Genomic DNA, 14,454 nt, shown 5'->3' with positions numbered 1-14,454 from the left:
TTCAGTAGTTATTTTTTATATTTAAAGATTAGTGATGGACTCTCTTACCTGGTGGTAATTTCAGTAGTTATTTTTTATATATAAAGATTAGTGATGGAACCTCCTGCCTTTTGGTAATTCCAGTATTTACTTTTTATATAATGATTAGTGATGGATCCTCCTACCTGGTGGTAATTTCAGTCGTTATTTTTTATATAAAGATTAGTGATGGACCCTCATACCTGTTGCTAACTTGATTCGTTGCTTTTTTACATAAAATTGGTGATGGGGTCTCCTGCCTGTTTGTAATTTCAGTGGTTACTTTTTATATAAAGATTAGTGATGGAATATCATACCTCTTGGTAATTTCAGTCGTTATTTTTATGAAAAGATTAGTGATGATCGCTCCTACCTGTTGATTATTTCATTAGTTACGTTTTTGTTAAAGATTATTAATGGACCCCACTAACTGTTTGTAATTTCAGTAGTTTCTTTTTTTATATAAAGATTAGTGATGGACCCTCCTCCCTGTTGGTAATTTGAGCTCCAACTTTTTATGTAAAGATTAGTGCTTGGACCCTCAAACCTGCAGGTAATTTGTATTGTTACTTTTTGTATAAAGATCATTGATGGACCCTCCTGCCTTTTGGTAATTTCAGTAGTTACACTTTGATGTAAACATTAGCGATGGGGCCTCCTGCCTGTTGGTAATTTGAGTTGTTACTTTTTTATGTAAAGATTAGTGATGGACCCTCCTCCCTGTTTGTAATTTCAATAGTAACTTCTAATATAAAGATTAATGATGGGCCCTCCATCCTGGTGGTAATTTCAGTATTTACTTTTTATAGAAAAATTAGTGATTGACCCTCATACCTGTTGGTAATTTCAGTAGTTACTTTTTATATAAAGATTAGTGCTGGGGCCCTGCCAGTTTGTTGATGTTTCTCCACCTCTGTCATAGAACCATTTATTCATACTGGCGTCCTCTCTCCTCAAAATTTCATCACCAGGATCATTTCACTCTGTTCTGTGAAAACCCAAGCCCTGTTTTCTAGATAGTAGATCACATCTCTCATGATTCTGACTTTCCAAATGTTTACTAAATTCAGATCCAAATCCTTCTCAACAGTTTCTCGAAATATGGTCCCACATCCTCCTCTGGTAAAACAAAATTTTCACATCTGCCGTCACTTTTAGAAACTAAAGGAAATATTTCGTTTCTGCCCAAAACCTCATCCATCACATCCCAGTCTTATAGATACTAGATCACATCTCTCATGATTCTCACTTTCCAAACGTGTTTGGAATGATTTGTCGATTCACAGATATAACACACAATCTGAACTCCAATTCATTGGAATGTTGACCCGTTCTCGTTTTCCATTTTTAATATTAAGTTACTTCTTCAAAACCTCCTTCCTTTTTCCTGCTAATAACTTTTCACTATTTCATAAATCTTCTGTTCCTGCTGCAACAGTTTTATTAATTCCACTCAGTGCTGGGACCCTCCAACCTGTTGATATTAAAAGTAACAACTCAAATTACCATGATCAACGGTCAGGAACCACCTATCGTGCGAAAGATGGTTTCCGCCCTGAACCGGTTTCCCCTTAAAACATTCCTGAAGTTTGTTTTTCTCGAAAGGCCGCTATTACATACTTCAGCAATACAGAAGCCACTGTTCCATTCTCCCACCTAATTCGCATTAAACTAATTAATTATAATTAATCAGGAACAAGTTTTGTCTCCGATTTTGCTCCAATCCTTTGATTGGATCGCTTTCAGTCCGGCCTCAGGTTTCCAGAGGCTGATTTCTCAGGTGCCCGGCAGATGGGGAGAATCGGCCATTGCGAATGTGTTAACCCTTTACTGAGCTGAACTGTGTGTTCGATCAGTCTTTGATAAGTACCAGGAACAAAACGGTTCAGTGAGTAAAAAGAGCCAGTGTTACAGTTAAAAATAAAAGCATGTAGAGTGAGAAAGGACAGTTTCCCACCCCTGTTTACTGAATGTCAAATTCTAACATGGGGAGGAGGCACCGCTGGACTCGGATGGTGTAAATCTCCAGAGTTCGTGTTCCTGCTTTCTGTCCTGTAACCGCTTCAAAATGTGTCTGTGGGGAGATTGGTGGGGTCCATGAAGGGATAAGCCCTGAAATACCGGGTGGAAAGTAACCGGCCTTCAGTCAGTGTCTGAGCGAACAATTAGTGAATTGTTCCATCCGCGAGGCATAGAGAGCTCCGTACGCCGGGGAACATATCTGACCGCGGGAAATCGGCTTTGTTAATTTAAAAAAAAATTCAACGACATTAATCTTACCTTGATCCCGCAAGGAATTTCCGTCTCTCAATGTCCGTGTGGATTTTACAAATTATATCCTTGTTATTTCATTACAATAAAGCGAGAACAAGTTCCTTGCTTTATTTTAGCAGTTCACAACTTGTGAATTTAATCCGATCCTTCTTATGTGAGATTCAGAGCTCCGCCCTCTGTGAAAGCTGCTGCCAGACATCAGGATGGATTTCAACACAAACATTCCTCATTTCTTTCAGAACAGGGAGCGGCCTTTCTGGTGGAATCGAATCGAACCGGGTTGACAATTCGCTGCCACGTCAATTGTGAACAAAGTCAGTTATAAATTTTACTTTTTATCATCTTGTTCCAGGGAGGTTCAGTAAAACAGATACTTGGTTCGAAATAAATTGTTACATTTGCATCAGGGACATTGTTTGCTGAAAGTCCCATCGATTTTCTGATGTTTGCGCTTTCAACCCGGTTGCAAAGAGCCAGTGTTTCGTCAGAGAGCTGATGACGGGCTGTTTCTGTAAGTGAGGACATTAACCATTTAACCGCCAAATGAAACTATCGCTGAGCATCAATCGCCTCAATGACTGAGCGAATGAGTACTGACTTTCCACAGTTACATTTATCAAAGTAAATATTCAGCAGATACACCAGTTGCATTGTTAAATCGGGAAAGGACCATTCCTGGTCTGTGATTGGTATAAAGATTGGATTGCCCTCATTTTGAGGGGGTTCACAGACAGTTATAAATAGCCCCTCCCCGGGTTGGAAGTGTCCGAAGAGAGAAAGTGTTTGACGACAGATTGTGGTGATAATTCCGAGGGACGGATTGTTGTGATCAACCCCAGGGACAGATTGTGGTGATAATCCCGAGGGACGGATTGTTGTGGTCAATCCCAGGGATAGATTGTGATGATAATCCAGAGTAACGGATTGTTGTGATCAATCCCAGGGAAAGAATGTGATGATAATCCCGAGGGACGGATTGTTGTGATCAATCCCAGGGACAGATTGTGATGATAATCCCGAGGGACGGATTGTTGTGATCAATCCCAGGGAAAGAATGTGATGATAATCCCGAGGGACGGATTGTTGTGATCAATCCCAGGGACAGATTGTGATGATAATCCCGAGGGACGGATTGTTGTGATCAAACCCAGGGACAGATTGTGATGATAATCCCGAGGGACGGATTGTTGTGATCAATCCCAGGGATAGATTGTGATGATAATCCAGAGTAACGGATTGTTGTGATCAATCCCAGGGACAGATTGTGATGATAATCCCGAGGGACGGATTGTTGTGATCAATCCCAGGGATAGATTGTGATGATAATCCCGAGGGACGGATTGTTGTGATCAATCCCAGGGACAGATTGTGATGATAATCCCGAGGGACGGATTGTTGTGATCAATCCCAGGGCTAGATTGTGGTGATAATTCCGAGGGACGGATTGTTGTGATTAATCCCAGGGATAGATTCTGATGATAATCCCGAGGGACTGATTGTTGTGATCAATGCCAGGGATAGATTGTGGTGATAATTCCGAGCGACAGATTGTTGTGATCAATGCCAGGGATAGATTGTTGTGATAATTCCGAGGGACGGATTGTTGTGATCAATCCCAGTGATAGATTGTGGTGATAATTCCGAGGGACAGATTGTTGTGATCAATGCCAGGGATAGATTGTGGTGATAATTCCAAGGGACGGATTGTTGTGATCAATCCCAGGGACAGATTGTGGTGAAAATTCCGAGGGACAGATTGTTCTGATCAATCCCAGGGACAGATGGTGGTGATAATTCCGAGGGACGGATTGTTGTGATCAATCCCAGGGACAGATTGCGATATTTCCCCTTTTCTCTCCAATTTCCCCCTTGTTTTTTGACCAGGATTGAGGATTCATTCGGGCCGGAGACACAACCTAAAGTGGCGGAACGAAACATTGCAGAATATTAGTCTTCCTGTGAATTCTCCCTCGACAGACCTTCTCTTTCTTACTTCTTTCAATCTATCGCTGAGTTAAACGGAGTTTTATTCATTTTGTAAAAATATTCAAACGAACGATTCATATAATTAAATACACTGTTAAATGGACAGTGTGGGTGAATGGTGGGTTTATATGTCATTAAATGCACTGTTAAATGGACAGTGTGGGTAAATGGTGGGTTTAAATATCATTAAATCCACTGTTCAATGTACAGTAGGAGTAAATGGTTGGTTTGTATGTCATTAAATACACTGTTAAATGTATAGTAGGAGTAAATGGTGTGTTTATATATCATTAAATACACTGTTAAATGGACAGTGTGAGTAAATGGTGGATTTATATGTCATTAAAAACACTGTTAAATGGACAGTGTGGGTTAATGGTGGGTTTATGTATCATTAAATACAGTGGTAAATGGACATTGTTTGTAAATGGTGGGTTTATATATAATTAAATACACAGTTGAATGGATAGTGTGAGCAAATGATTTGTTATATATCATTAAATACACTGTTAAATGGACCGTGTGAAAATGGTGGGTTTGCATGTAGTCAGGGTGCTTTAAATGACATTTCTAAAATGATAATACGATTCGATAGAGAATTTCATAGAACGTACAGCACAGAAACAGACCATTCGGCCCAAATGGTCCATTCTCCACACTAACCTCCTCCCTTAATCTACCCCTATTAGCAATTCCCTCAATTCCTTTCTCCTTCATGTGTTTAATTTGCTTCAATTAAATGCTACTCGCCTCTACTACTCCTTGTGGTAGTGAGTTCCACTTTCCAACCAATCTCTGGGTAAAGAAGTTCCTGCTGAATTCCCTATTGGATTTATTAGTGACTATCTGATATTTATGGTCCCTCGTTCTGGTTTCTCCCGCAAGTGGAAACATCTTCTCTACGTCCACCCTATCAAACCCTTACATAATCTTAAAGACATCTATCAGGCCACCCGTCCGTCTTCCTTTTGCCAGGGAATAGAGCCCCATGTTTCTCAATCTTCATTGATAGGTATAACTTCTCTGTTCTGCTTTCATCCTAGTAAATCTTTTTGTACCTTCTCCAGTGCTTCTATATCCTTTTTATAATGTGGAGACCAGAACTATTCATCGTAATCCAAGTGTGGCCTAACCAAGGTTCTGTACAAATTTAACTTCACTTCTCTGCTTTACAGTTCTAGCCTTCTGGAAAGAACCGCATTGCTTGATTTGCTTTTTTATGGCCTTATTAACCTGCTTCGCTACATTTAGTGATTTCTTTATCTGTACCCCCCGAACCCCCCGCTCCTCTACCCTTTTTGGACAATTATTATCCAAGCAGTTTGTGGCCCCGCTATTTTTACAAACAAAATGTAATACCTCACACTCATTAAATACAGAGTAGACATTATCTTTGATGGAGGAATCCAGAACAAGGGGGCACAACATTAAAATTCGCGCTCGGCCCTTCAGGAGTGAAATCTGGACGCACCATTTCGCACAAAGTTTACTGGAAATGTGGAATTCGCTCCTCCAAAAGGTTGTGGATTCTGGGTCAACTGAAACTTTGAAGACTGATAGCGGCAGATTTTTTTGTGGTAAGGCTATCAAGCGAAATGGATCAAGGACAGATAAATAGAATTCAGGTACAGAGCAACTATGTTCTAATTAAAAGAGAGAACAGATTCGAGGGGCTGAATGGCCTACTCCTCTTCCTATGTTCCTATATTTAAACATGTGCTGGATTATCAATTCCGGCATTTGGTGAATGTGAAGGTTAACCAGAGTTTCTGTAAAATGACTTCAGCACTGGACGGTTTGTACGTTCCCTTTATATGGATGCAACATAGTATCATCGTAGGTACAGCACAGGAGGTGGCCATTCGGCCCATGACGCCTGTGCTGGCTCTTAGAAAGGGCTGTCCAATTCGTCCCTTTCCCCTGCTCTTTCCCCATAGCCCTCCAAATTTCTCCCTTCAAGTTTTTATCCAATTCCCCTTTGAAAGTTACTATTGAATCTCTCTTTTTGCCCCTCTATTCCCTTTTTTTCGATCTCCTCTGTTCTTTCTGTATTCAGCCTGAATCTCTACTGTGTTATGAACCATACATTCGTCATAAGCCTCCGTTTTCTGTTTCATTTTAATCTCTATCTCTTTATTCATCCAGTGAGCTCTAGCTTTGGGTGCCCTTCCTTTCCCCCTCGTAGGGATGTTCTACACTATACCCGAATCAAATGCGCTTTGACTGGCTGTTTATATTTCAGGCTGAGCTCCATCGATTCTGCACTTCGGAGAATTCCAGGGGAGGAAAGATCAGATAATCGGTGCAAGGGAATCGAAGGGAAACTTTGTTAAATATAGTTTAGTAAACACACCCATTGTTCCACCCTGTGTCCAGTCAGAATTAAACAGTTAAACCCTGAAACCAACCGGCGATTTTATTTCGTGGACGGTTAAAAGTTCAGTACAAGAGATTCTGTATCTGTAGATTTTAAATACTAAAGTCCTGAAATTGATGCTTTTTGTATCTGCCGAGATGCTAACCTGATGTGTCCAGGATTCTGGATTGCAATTCACCCCCCACCCAAACCCACGCTATCATAAGAATCTTGTTGTTCAGTCGATGAACAGTGAGACAGGTCAGAACATCGCAATCTCTGGCGCCGTTTCGGAGTCTCCGCCTCTGCCGGGCGAGTCCCAGCAGTTCTCCTGCACTCACCTGGCAGGACAAGGAAACACTTATTTTTTTTAATACGTGAGTTTGACAGTGCAGTCCTTCTAACTGATCTGCTTGAACCGCAGCAATAGAAAGATAAGTTGATAGGATGCGAAGAAGTACTGTGGGGAACGATCGTGTCGAGCATAAATCCAGGCAAAGACCTTTTTGGCCAAGTGGGCTGTTCCTGTGCTGTCAAATTCCATGTAATTCAATGAATATTTTTATTACACCAGCTCTTTCATCAATACAGATAATGTCAGAAATATCAGCCCCATATTGAGCAGGGATACGTCAGTAGTAACAGGGCGATATTGAACATAGATACTATCAGCCCTATATTGAGCAGATATACAGTCAGTAATAACCGCGTCAGATTAGCAGAGATACTGTCAGTAACATCAGCGCTATAATCAAAAGGACACCGTCAGTATAACAACTCTTTCAGCATCACAAATATCCTCTCTGTTAAGCTCTGTAAAATCAGCACAGATAATGTCAGTTCTACAATCAATACAAGCACTGTCAGTTCCACAATCAGTACAGATACTGTCAGTAATTATCGCACTTTTTAGTTTCACAGGCTGAGAATTGAACTCACGATCCGAGCGCTGTTTTATAACCACGAGGCTTGCACTTTGAAACAGTCTCGAATCGCCAATACCTTGCCACATTCACTCGCCAAATTATATCAGGGACTCTGTGGTCGCTCTGATGCTCTGACTCGGGAAAACAACTCCACCCCCCGCACCCCGGTTTTCGTGGTATTCGGGTGGTTTATTTCCCACATAAACCGGGTCTGAAGAATCCAATCCCTTTGAACCCCAGATCCCCACTCCTCATAAAGAGCAGAGTGGGTTGAACCTCCTCCCTCACTGAGGGGCCAATCAGAGATTTAAGAATACATTCTCGTTCCACACTGAGAGGACAATCGGAGACCCATATAGGTGCACTTTCCAGCAGTCACCGGATTCCCTGGGTGTTGTCACTCCCTAAACCCACGAATACTGAGTCCGATTATCAGCGTCTCACCGCAACCCAGACTGAGCACCACACTGAGCGTTTCCTGTCTATGCATTTACCCAGTGTCCCACTGCAGCCCAGACTGACCACGGCCCTGGGCCCTTCCTGTCTGTACATTTACCCAGTGTTCCACTTCAGCCCAGGCTGAACAAAAGAGACTGTCCACATGAACTGGGCAAATTTGTTAATGGTTAGAACTACTGATGATCAGTGGGAAATGTTTAAACAAACATTTAACGAGATACAGAACCGGTTTATACCCCTGAGGGGCAGGAACTCTACTTGCCATAAAAAACAGCCATGGACAACTGAAGACCTAAGGGACAGTATAAGACATAAGGAAAGGGAATTTAAAAAGGCAAAGAATGGCACAGATCCTGGCGAATGGGAAAGATACAAAGATCAACAAATGGTCACAAAACAGATCGTTAGAGCTACAAAAAAGAGTATAAAAAGAAACATGCAAGGGATATCAAAAACAATACGAAGTACATTTATAATTACATTAGGAAAAGGGGGATGGTCAGGAGCAGTTTTGGCCCCATAAAAACTGAAAGTGGGGGTATTGTCATTGACAATGGGGAAATGGCGGACATGTTGAATAATTACTTTGCGTCAGTATTTACAGTTGAAAAAGAAGATAGCATGCCGGAAATCCCATGAGAACTAATATTGAATCGGGGACAGGGACTCAATAAAATTAACATAAGTAAAGCAACAGTAATGAAAAAAATAATAGCACCAAAGAGTGAGAAATCCCGAGGACCGGATGGTTTCCATCCCAAGGTTTCAAAGGAAGTTGGTGAGCACATTGCAGATGCCCTAACTATAATCTTTCAAAGTTCTCTAGATTCAGGAACTGTCCATCCAGATTGGAAAATTGCACATGTCACTCCACTTTTTAAGAAAGGAGAGAGAGAGGGAAAGCGGAGTATTATAAACCAGTTAGCCTAACATCTGTTGTGGGGAAAATGCTGGAGTCTATAATTAAGGATAGGGTGACTGAACACCTCTGAATTTTCAGTTGATCATAGAGAGCCAGCATGGATTTGTGAAAGGTCGGTCGTGCCTGATAAATCAGATTGAATTTTTTGAAGAGGTGACTAAAGTATTGGACAGGGGAATGTCAATGGAGGTTATTTATATGGACTTCCAGAAGGCATTTGATAAGGGCCCACATAAGAGACTGTTAGCTAAGATAGAAGCCCATGGAATTGAGGGAAAAGTACGGACTTGATCAGGAAATTGGCTGAGCGAAAGGCGACAGAGAGTAGGGAGCATGGGTAAGTACTCACTTTGGCAGGATGTGACTCGTGGAGTCCCACAGGGATCAGTCTTGGGGCCTGAATTATTCACAATATTTATTAACGACTTAGATGAAGGCATAGAAAGTCTCAAATCTAAGTTTGCCGATGACACAAAAATCGGTGGCATTGTAAGCAGTGGAGATGAAAATAAAATTTCTAAGCGATATTGATAGATTAGGTGAATGGGCAAAACTGTGGCAAATGGAATTGAATGTGGACAAGTGTGAGGTCATCCACTTTGGTCAAAAAAGGATGGAACAGGGTACGTTCTAAATGTTAAAAAGTTAAAAACAATTGATATCCAAAGGGACGTAGGGGTTCAGGTACATAGATCATTAAAGTGTCATTAACAGGTGCGGAAAATAATCATTAAGGCGAATGGAATGCTGACCTTTATATCAAGTGGACGAGAGTACAAGGGGGCAGAAGTTATTCTGCAGCTGTACCAAACCCTGGTTAGACCGCACCTGGAGTACTGTGAGCAGTTCTGGGCACCGCACCTTCGGAAGGACATATTGGATTTGGAGTGAGTGCAGCGTAGGTTTACTGGAATGATACCCGGACCTCAAGGATTAAGTTACGAGGAGAGATTACATAAATTGGGGTTGTATTCTCTGGAGTTTCGAATGTTAAGGAGTGATCTGATCGAAGTTTATAAGATATTAAGAGGAACCGATAGGTTGGATAGATAGAAAATATTTCCGCTGGTTGGGGATTCCAGGAGTCGGGTCCACAGTGTAAAAATTAGAGCCAGACCTTTCAGGAGCGAGATTAGAAAACATTTCTACACACAAAGGGTGGTCGAATTTTGGAACTCTCTTCCGAAAATGGCAGTTGATACTAGCTCAATTGCTAAATTTAAATCTGTGACAGATAGCTTATTGGCAACCAAAGGTATTAAGGGATCTTGGCAAAAGCGGGTCGATGGAGATCGATCAAAGATAAGCCATGATCTTATCAAATGGCGGAACAGGCAGGAGGGGCTGAATGGCCTACTCCTGTTCCTATGTTTCCTATGTTTCCTAATGAGCATTTTATGAGGTGAGAAATTTTACACCGTTCAATAATATTAACGCTAATGTATAATGTTATCAATCGTGTAACTTTAAACTGGTGCTGCACATTTATCTTTGGATTATCTTTAGGGGTCTTACAATCTCAGAACACACGACAAATATATAAGTTGAAGATTTGACGGTGTTTTACAATTATAATTCTCCATTGTGTGTGTGCCACGCTGTGTTGTGCGCAAAGGCAATAGCGACTAATCAAACTATCAGTCCTGGTGCTTGCCTTTCCACACTGTGGGAATGTAAAAGCGATTGATCTTGGTCAGTAAATTTCTGCAAACTATAGTTGAAGTTATTCTCCAGCATAAATGTACAACCAAGTTCGAGACCTTGTAAGATGCAGTTATCTGTTGTTTCAGTGACGCTCACAACCAGTGCAATAAACGGACAACAGCAACAAAAACTTACATTTACACCTACACTAATTACATTAGTGTAATCAAACACAAGATTCATTTGAGCAGTTACTTCCTTTTTTATATAAAGCCTACAGATCGGGCCCTAAAACCTGTTGGTAATTTGAATAGTTACTTTTTTATATAAAGATTAGTGATGGACCCTCCTACCTGTTGGTGATTTCAGTAGTTACTTTTTCTAAAGATTAGTGATGGACCCTCCGATCTGTTGGTAATTTGAGTTGTTACTTTTTTGTAAAAATTAGTGTTGAACACTTCCACCTGTTGGTAATTTCAGTGGTTAATTTATTTATAAAGACTTGAGATGGACCCTCCTTCCTGATTGCAATTGGAGTTGTTACTTTTTAGATAAAATTAGTGGTGGGGCCCTGCTAACTGTTTGTAGTTTATGTCGTTAATTTTTACACAAAAAATACTGATGGACCATCCGACCTGTTTGTAATTTGATTTGTTATTTTTAAAAAAAAGTCTAGTGTGCATTCTTCTTCATGTTGGTAATTTCACTGGTTGCTTTTTATATCAAGATTAGTGATGGACCCTCATACCTGTTGGTGATTTCAGTAGTTACTTTTTATGTCAAGATTAGTGATGGCTCTTCCTACCTGGTGGTAATTTTTATGTCGTTACTTTTTGTATGAAGATTAGTGATGGACCCTCCAACTGATGTTAATTTGTGTAGATACTTTTCATATAAAGTTGAGTGATGGACACTCCTACCTGTTGGTAAATACAGTAGTTTCTTTTTTAAAAAAAGATTAGCGATGGACTCGCCTGGCTTCTGGTATTTTCAGTGGGTTTTCTTCATGTAAAGTTTAGTGATAGACCCTCCTCCCTGTTGGTAATTTCAGTAGTGACTTTTCATATAAGGATTAGTGATTGGCCCTCCTGCCTGTTGGTAATTTCAGTGTTGACTTTTTATATAAAGAATAGTGATGGACCCTCGAGCCTGTCGCTAATTTCAGTAGTGACTTTTGATATCAAGATAAGGAATGGACCGTCCGACCTGTTGATATTAGAAGTAACTACTCAAATTACCAAAATTAACGATCAGGAACCTCCGTTCTCTTTGAAAGATAGTTTCAGCCCTGAACCGGTTTCCCTTTTGAAACATTCCTGAAATTTGTTTCTGTCCGAAGGAAGCGGCCTCTCTTTCTTCAGTTGAGCCAATTTAACAAATAACACCCTCAATAACATAATTTAGCAAAAACTGAAGTCCCTGCTCCATTCTCCCATTTAATTCGAATTAAACTAATTAAATATAATTAATGAGGAATAAGCTTTGGCTCCGATTTTGCTCCTGTCCTTTGATTGGATCGCGCTCAGTCCGGCCTCGTGTAACCATAGGCTGATTTTCCAGGTGCCCGGCAGAGAGCGATAATCGGCCATTGCGAAAGAGTTAACCCTTTACTGAGCTGAACTGAGTGTTCGATCAGTCTTTGATCAGTTCAATAAAAGTGTACCGGGCACAAAACGGTTGAGTGAGTAAAACGAGCCAGTGTTACAGTTAAAAATAAATGCATATAGAGTGCGAAAGGACAGTTTCCCAACCCTGTTTAATAACTATCAAATTCTAACATTGGGAGGAGGCACCGCTGGACGAGGATAGTGCAAATCTCCAGAGTTCATGTTCCTGCTTTCTGTCCCGTAACCGCTTTAAAACGTGTCTGTGGGGAGATTGGTGGGGTCCAGTTAAGGGATAAGCCCTGAAATTCCCGGTGTAAAATCGCCGGCCTTCAGTCGGTGTCTGAGCGAACAATTAGTGAATTGTTCAATCCCCGATGAATCGAGAGCTCCCTACGCTGGGGAACATATCCGACCGCAGGAAATCGGCTTTAGAGGAAGGAGCAGGAAAAGTTAATTAAAAAACAAATTGACACTACGTTAACCTTACCTTGATCCCGAAAGTATTTTCCGTCTCTCAATATCTGTGCAGATTTTGCAAATTATATCCTGGTTATTTCATTGTAATCAATCGAGTGCAAGTTCTTTGCTTCATTTTAGCAGTTCACAACTTGGGAATTTGATCTGATCCTTGTTGTGAGATTCAGAGTTACGCCCACTGTGAAAGCTGCTGCCAGACATGAGGATGGATTTCAACACAAACATTCCTCATTTGTTTCAGAACAGGGAGCGGTCTTTCTGGTGGAATGTTATCGAGCCGCGTTCACAATTCGCTGCAAAGTCAATTGTGAACAAAGTTGGTTCTAAATGTTATTTTTCCAATCTTATTTCTGGAAATTTCAGTAAAATAGATACTTGTTCAGAAATAAATTGTCACATTTGCATCAGGGACGTTGTTTACGAAAGTCCCATCGATTTTCTGATGTTTGCGCTTTCAACCTTGCGACCAGGAGCCAGTGTTTCGTCAGTGAGCTGAGGAGAGGCTGTTTCTGCAAGTGAGGACATTAATCATTCAACCGCCGAATGAAACTATGGCTGAGCATCAATCAGCTCAAGCACTGGGGCAATGGACAGTGTGGGTAAATGGTGGGATTATATATCATTAAATGTACTGTTAAATGAACAGTGTGGGTATATGGTGGGTTTATATATCAATAAGTACACTGTTAAATGGACAGTGTGGGTAATTGCTGGGTATATATACAATAAAACGCACTGTTAAATTGATAGTTAGTAAATGGTGGTTTTATATATCATTAAATACACTGTTGAATGGACAGTGTGGGTAAATGGTGGGTTTATATATCATTAAATACACTGCTAAATGGACAGTGTCGTTAAATGGTGGGTTTATATGTCATTAAATACACTATTAAATGGACAGTGTGGGTAAATGGTGTGTTTATATATCATTAAATACACTGTTAAATGGACAGTGTCGTTAAATGGTGGGTTTATATATCATTAAATACACTATTAAATGGACAGTGTGGGTAAATGGTGGGTTTATATATCATTAAATACACTGTTAAATGGACAGTGTGGTTAAATGGTGGGTTTATATATCATTAAATACACAGTTAAATGGACAGTGTGGTTAAATGGTGGGTTTATATATCATTAAATACACTGTTAAATGGACAGTGTGGTTAAATGGTGGGTTTATATATCATTAAATACACTGTTAAATGGACAGTGTGGGTAAATGGTGGGTTTATATATTGCTAAAAACTCAGTTAATTGGACATTGTGGGAAAATGGTCGATTAATTATCATGAAACAAGTAGTTAAATGGACAGTGTGGGTAAATGCTGGGTTTATATATTATTAAATACACTGTTAAATGGACAGTGAGTGTAAATGGTTGGTTTACATATCATTTAATACACTGTTAAATGGACAGTGCGGATAAATGGTGGGTTTATATATTTTTAAATGCACTGTTAAATGGACAGTGTGTGTAAATGGTGGGTTTATATATCATTAAATACACTGTTAAATGGACAGTGTGGGTAAATGGTGGGTTTATATATCATTAAATACATTGTTAAATGGACAGTGTGGGTAAATGGTGGGTTTACATATCGTTAAATACACTGTTAAATGGACAGTGTGGGCAAATGGTGGGTTTCGATATAATTAAATACAATGTTAAATGGACTGACAGTCCCTGTACTGATTATCGAGCTGATACTGCTGAGAGTATAAGTTTTGCTGAAAGAGCTTATGCTTCTGAGATTACCTGTATTGATCATAGAGCTGATA

At 40.2% G+C, this 14,454-nt stretch overlaps 3 long non-coding RNA genes across 16 annotated transcripts in view; 1 reads left to right on the top strand and 2 right to left on the bottom strand.

The window, feature by feature from the left end:
- The window catches only part of LOC137312866 (uncharacterized), a 74,865-nt gene extending 62,093 nt beyond the window's left edge, over positions 1–12,772 (bottom strand). For both annotated transcript variants that reach the window (XR_010960885.1, XR_010960884.1), the window contains exons 1-2: positions 12,680–12,772; positions 2,299–2,801 (exon numbers count right to left, since the gene is read on the bottom strand). This is a non-coding gene — a long non-coding RNA (uncharacterized lncRNA). The remainder of the gene's footprint in view (positions 1–2,298; positions 2,802–12,679) is intronic.
- LOC137312864 (uncharacterized) overlaps positions 1–14,454 on the bottom strand; it is a 1,008,715-nt gene that overhangs the window by 67,633 nt on the left and 926,628 nt on the right. The gene's annotated exons all lie outside the window — the stretch shown is intronic.
- The window catches only part of LOC137312865 (uncharacterized), a 157,370-nt gene continuing 145,486 nt past the window's right edge, over positions 2,571–14,454 (top strand). For 5 of the 13 annotated variants that reach the window (XR_010960876.1, XR_010960883.1, XR_010960881.1 and 2 more), the window contains exon 1: positions 13,087–13,275. This is a non-coding gene — a long non-coding RNA (uncharacterized lncRNA). Of the gene's footprint in view, positions 2,607–13,081; positions 13,276–14,454 lie in introns of those variants that run through there. The other 8 variants (XR_010960873.1, XR_010960875.1, XR_010960870.1 and 5 more) reach the window with 5 other exon arrangements.

This window comes from Heptranchias perlo, unplaced genomic scaffold (genome assembly GCF_035084215.1).
Source record: "Heptranchias perlo isolate sHepPer1 unplaced genomic scaffold, sHepPer1.hap1 HAP1_SCAFFOLD_44, whole genome shotgun sequence".
In the NCBI taxonomy this organism is placed as follows: domain Eukaryota; kingdom Metazoa; phylum Chordata; class Chondrichthyes; order Hexanchiformes; family Hexanchidae; genus Heptranchias; species Heptranchias perlo.
Note: the sequence above shows the minus strand (reverse complement) of the source record. Positions and strands in the feature narration are given on the sequence as shown.